The 5,503-nt window shown below is 44.3% G+C and overlaps 1 non-coding gene across 1 annotated transcript; it reads left to right on the top strand.

The window, feature by feature from the left end:
- Positions 1 to 5,044: 5,044 nt before the first annotated feature.
- On the top strand, positions 5,045 to 5,150 carry LOC120276569. Its single transcript, XR_005541284.1, has one exon. It is a non-coding gene; the product is annotated as a small nucleolar RNA R71 (small nucleolar RNA).
- Positions 5,151 to 5,503: the final 353 nt, after the last annotated feature.

The following is a 5,503-nucleotide window of genomic DNA, read 5'->3' as shown; positions in this document are numbered from 1 at the left end:
AAATTCAAGTAAAAACTAGAGCATGAGAACATTTAATGTTAAAAATTCTCCTAAACTCAAGAATACAATCATTGCAACTAAGGTGAACCGCCATTGGCTATGTGAGCATGTATAATAATCAAACTAATTTAAAAGATATGTGTACTATGAAACTCCCCCCACACTTAAGTTGTACATTGTCCTAAATGCACACATGCAGGCTCACTCATAATATATATTAATCAAGAATATATGTGAGAGAAACAATCAAAACAATACTCCCTTGACTCCTAGTGTTGCATTTGATGGAGCTAAATCCTTGGGAGTGTTGTTCCAATAGGTTGTGAAGCACACACGGCCAAGTGCCTAAGCACCTTAGCCATGTCCATGACAAGCTCTCAATTCCCATACTATAATACCATCTGCACGCATACACGAGGGGGTTTAGTGAAGCTCAATTAAACAAAAACAACTCGAGTATATAAAAGATATGATAATGAGTACAACTCGAGACAAAAAAATGAAAATAAACTCAGAAGGAAAGTCCTTTCTGAGTATACAAGTCCAAAATAAAATTCATAAGTAATAAAAATAATGAAAAATAAAGTTTAATGTCGGTGTCATTTACTGTTTGCTCTGCTAGTGCTGCGGGTGTTGAATCAAATGACACCGGTGGAAATAGTGGTGTTGATACTGGAGGGGTCCTCGGTCTCTTGACAAAGGGTGAGGATGCATCTCGCTCTAATAGCTGCAGTACGATGTCAAGATGTGCCGTAATCCCCGCGTACTGCGCAACTTGTAAAGTTTAGACCTCCCCGACCTTGGACCGAAGCTCACCCACAACACTCTCGAGCCTCTCAAATTGATCATGAGCTCGAGAGGGAGTAAAAATGGTTACCGAATGCCAGAGTGTCTCCTGCGCTGCAAGGGGTGCTCCGTTCCCTATCGGTGCAAACTGAGGCTCGGGAACCTGTCTTGAACCCTTCGCTGCATTCCTTCCATCCTCAGCGATCTCCGGGGTAGCCGTAGCTAGAATGTATGCTCCAGGCCCACATCTATGCACTAACCCCATCATTCTAATCATATCAAAACCAAAAGGAGAAGGCAGGACCATCTCCTCGGCACCTCGGATGACGTCCAAAAAACCCATCCCCAAGATGAGTCTAGTGATGTAGGGACTAGTGAATAATACTCCCACTCTCACAAATTGGCCCTAATGCCTCAAGACATCTGCCACTACGTGGCCAAGGTGAATCAGCACATTGCAGACCATGGAGTATAAATAGAGTAGGTCCTACTTGCTCAAACCAACTGTGTTGTTACCTCAACCGGACACAGACCTGCTGAGGATAGAGTGTAAGTATCTATAGCTAAGCCGAGATAGGATAGTGGCCTTGGACATTCCTGGTTTGTACTACCCATGTCCACACAAAACTCGGTACACTTTCTATGGTGTCACTGTACCCGGGAAATCCGTCGGCAAGCGTCCATACTCCTCTGTACCTGTGTAGGTTTTGTCATATAAACCCATACGAATGGAGAATTCAGTGACACTCATGCAAAATGGATATTCGAATACTCATAACTGTATAGCATTCACGGTGTCAAATCTCCCATATAGCTAATCAAACTCGAAAGACGCTAACACCTCTAGCGTCAATGCGCGGAAAGCTGGCTCTTGGAGAGTCAATAATCTTCTCCAGCTTCCCACTGCTAGCATCTCATCAATCCCATTGGCTAGCTCATCACTCCACCGAATCTTTCTCAGCATACTCAAATCCACAAAGCGAGTATGACGAAAACTGAGTGCTGATAATCTCTCAAATCGAGCCTGGTGCTCGGGATTCGAGAATTCCATACGTAATGGCTCAGGTGGGGTCTCTCTGAGTTGCTTAACTTCATGCTTCTTCGAACGAGGTGCCATATCTACAAGAATTAATGAGAAAACTATCAACGAAGCTTTAGAAATAGTAATGCAGAATTCCACACAGACCTTTGAAATTCTTCACGCCCGTGTGGATCTTTGTGACATGAAAATCGCATGGCTGCTTGTCAATACTCCTAAAATACAACTTTAAACCACTATTAAACACTTTCAAAACATGCATAAACCATTATAAAGTGAAATTTGCCGCAACTCAAGACTTTTAATCCACTAAAAAGAAGGATTGGCGAATGAGAGAGATTAAAAGATTTACCAATGAAATGGGTATGAAAACCTAGAGTTCGTCGTAGAAATTGACTTGAAATCCCTCTAACATAGCGGTGAGACGTCGGGAAATTGAAGAGTTGTTTTCTTGAGTGATTGGAAGTGAAGGAGAAGAGAATTCAAGAAGATTTTAAAGAAATACTTGTATCTCTTGCAATTCTGCACATCCACACGGGCGTGCGGAAATTATCCATGCCTGTGCGCCTCCACCAGAGAGACTCATAGGGGTAGACGCACGCCCTGTGCACTCTCTGGAAAATACTCAACCTCTCTGAATGCAATCGTATGGGCGTGCAGAAAATACCCATGCCCATGCGCCCGACCTACAGGGACAGCCACATGCCCTTGTGGCTTCTCTGTACCACCAAGAGAAATTGCTAAGTATTTCGCACGGGCGTGGACATTCACAGGTCCAACTCACAGGGGCAAGCGCACGCCCTGTGTCTTCTCGGGATGGAGGAGAGCTCTTCTGTAGAGATCCACACGGGCATGCAGGAAGTACCCACGCCCGTGCGTTTGTCACAATTTCGCCCATAAGGGCGAGTCTACGCACATGTGTGCTCTCGGGATAAATTGCTAAGTCTCTGCAGGAAAACACACGCCCGTGCGGAAATTACCCATGGGCGTGCGGAAGTTAGAAGGTCGCTCACAGGGGTGCATCCACGCACTTGTGTCTTCAGAACATGTATACACACTCAGAGCTTGCTCTATTATGCAAAATACGCAAGCGAAAAACATGAGAAACTAGCTTGAGCGACCAAAACTTCGCCAAATCCACATGAAAACACACGATGACATTAAGAGTACACAATAAAATCATAGTAAAAGCAACTAAAGATCAAGACACCAACACTCAACACTTTATTTATGCAAACACTATACTAACAACTATGAAAACAGTAAACACTTGGGTTGCCTCCCAAGAAGAACTTGTTTAACGTCACTATACTTGACTTACCTTGCCTTACCTCAAAGGGGTTTATAGATGAAGGTTGCCCTCTTACCCATAGCTTGAAAGCATGATGAGCAAAGTCTCTTGAAGGTAGAGGAAGAATTATCAGGCTTGGTACCACCTAGCAGAGGTTCATCCAACTTGTTCAGTTCACGCACCTCCCCAATAGCCTTGAGGTGTTTCCGGTGGCGTCTCCTTGCCCTCTTCTTCTTCCGGAGCACCTTCTTCATGATCCCCTGATTAGAGAGCACTTCTTCCGGTAGACCAGGCATCGTCACTTCTTTATTTTCCACCTCTTGATCGAACAAACCTTTATATGGGTTTGGGTTGAATATTTCCTGCATGTATTCATCAACAATCTCATCATTATTGTCTAGAAAATACAAAGTATCATCAAAGTTTTGAGAATGCCGCATGGCTTTGGCGAGCCAGTATGTGAGCTTATCATCTCCAACCCTCAGTGTGAGCTCCCCGCCGTCCATGTCAATTAATACCTTAGAAGTGCGCAAGAATGGCCTCCCAAGTATCAAAGGAACATCTGCATCCTCATCGACATCCAACACTACAAAGTTCCTTTGATGCACCGTCGGATGTTTCACCGTTTGGTCCGCCAATTGCAATGTCATCCTAGTGGGCCTAGGCTCTCCCAAGCCTAGCTTCTAAAAAAAGGTGTATGGCATGACGTTGATACTGGCCCCTGAGTCCGCCAATGCCATTTCTTCACCCAAATTGCCAATGTTGCACGGTATGATGAAGCTTCTCATGTCTTTCTTCTTGTTCGACATATTCTTTTGCAAAACCACCGAACAAGAGGCATCTAAGATCACTGAATGACTCTGCTCCAACTTTCGTTTGTTGGTCAACAAGTCCTTCAAGAATTTTGCATACTTAGGCATTTGGGACACTGCCTCAACAAAGGCAATGTTGATGTGGTGTTGCTTAAACAAACTCAGGAACTTCTTGTACTGTTCATCCCCTTGGTCATTCTTCAATCTAGAGGGATAAGGGATTCTTGGCTTGAAAAGTGGGGGTGCCACCTCCTTCTCTTTGCTTGCTCCCTCCTCAACCCCTTTGACCTCTGGTGCGTCTACATTGGGCTTCTCACTCGGAAGCCTACCCTCAACCTCACGACCACTTCTCAAAGTGATAGCCATCTCATGGTCTCTAGGATTTGTTTTGGTATTACTTGGTGAGCTTCCTTGTGGTCTTTCCGATAGAGACTTCACAATTTATCCCACTTGATTCTCAAGATTGTGCAAAGAAGCGGTGTGGTTGCAAAGTGTAGCCTCAACTGATTGAAACCTTGTATTTGATAATTGCACAAACCTAGTCAAGGCCTTCTCTAAATCGGCCATTCGGGTTTCCAAGCCTGAAACTCGGTTCTCCATGTTTGGGGATTGTTGTTGTTGGAAACCTATTGGTGCCATGGCCTTTTGTGGTCCTTGGTTGCTCCACGAAAAATTGGGATGACTCTTCTAACCCGGATTGTAGGTGTTGCTATATGGATTCCCTTGGTTCCTCATTGCATTACCCACAAAATCGACTTTCTCCATTAAAGATGCATCACCAATAGAGATCGGGCAATTGGAGGAAGCATGTCCTCCATCACACCTGGTCCAAGTAGTCACGGCCGCCACTTTATTAGAAGTTAGAAGGTCTAACATCTTACTCAATGATTCCACTTGAGCCGCTAATTAAGTTACTGCATCTATTTCATGGAACCCCACCACCTTTTTCTATTCCCGCGCATTCCACTGATAACTGTTCATGGCCATGTCTTCCACTAACTATCAGGCTTTTCCTGGGTTTTACTCCCCATTGTACCTCCTACGACGGCATCTAACAACTGTCTTGTACTTGGATTCAACTGATTGTAAAAAGTCAGAATAATTATCCATTCGGGAAATTCGTGCTGTGGGCACCTCCGCAAAAGATCCTTGAAGCACTCCAATGTCTCATACAATGACTCTAAGTCCATCTGCACAAATGACGATATCTCATTGTGAAGCTTGGCTGACTTCCCCGGAGGAAAGTATCTTGCAAGAAAAGCTTCGACCATCTCGATCCAAGTCATGATGGAGGCCTTGGGCAAAGAATATAGCCACTGCTTAGCTCTTCCCTTGAGAGAGAATGGGAAAGCCCTCAATCTAATAGCATCATCTGATAGGCCATTAATCTTCAGCATATCACAAACTTCCAAGAAGTTCTCTATATGGTTGTTCAGATCCTCATCGGCCAAACCATTGAACTGTGCTGATTGCTGAATCATTTGGATGAATGCTGGTTTCAACTCAAAATTCAGAGCTGTAATCGGGGGTCGCACAATGCTCGATTCTGTGCCCAAAACTTAGGGTCTAGCATAA

Source organism: Dioscorea cayenensis, chromosome 14 (assembly GCF_009730915.1).
Source record: "Dioscorea cayenensis subsp. rotundata cultivar TDr96_F1 chromosome 14, TDr96_F1_v2_PseudoChromosome.rev07_lg8_w22 25.fasta, whole genome shotgun sequence".
In the NCBI taxonomy this organism is placed as follows: domain Eukaryota; kingdom Viridiplantae; phylum Streptophyta; class Magnoliopsida; order Dioscoreales; family Dioscoreaceae; genus Dioscorea; species Dioscorea cayenensis.
Note: the sequence above shows the minus strand (reverse complement) of the source record. Positions and strands in the feature narration are given on the sequence as shown.